Below are 350 nucleotides of genomic sequence, written 5' to 3' on the forward strand. Positions count from 1 at the left end.
GGGAACTATAATAATTCATCAAGGCTTGAGTTTGATGGCGGGTGGGGAATAGTATTATGCTAAAAGCCAATAATTTTATTTTAAAGAGCCACTGGAGATTTTAAAGCAAGAAAGTGATATGATTAGATTTATATATTAGAAAGACTTTTATCGAAGTATCATTTCCACTTTAAGGACTGGAAGGGGTTGTGAGGGGGAGAACAGTCAAACATAAATTTATTTCCACTACATTTCTATCTTTTTGTCAATCACATTTTCATGTTTATTATATTTGCTTGCTCCAAAATAAAAATCCCACTTTAATCTGGGGAAAGAAGAAGTAAAGGCCAGAGATGAGATGTATTTTCACC

Source organism: Otolemur garnettii, unplaced genomic scaffold (assembly GCF_000181295.1).
Source record: "Otolemur garnettii isolate 467f Iridium unplaced genomic scaffold, OtoGar3 scaffold00016, whole genome shotgun sequence".
Lineage (NCBI taxonomy): Eukaryota > Metazoa > Chordata > Mammalia > Primates > Galagidae > Otolemur > Otolemur garnettii.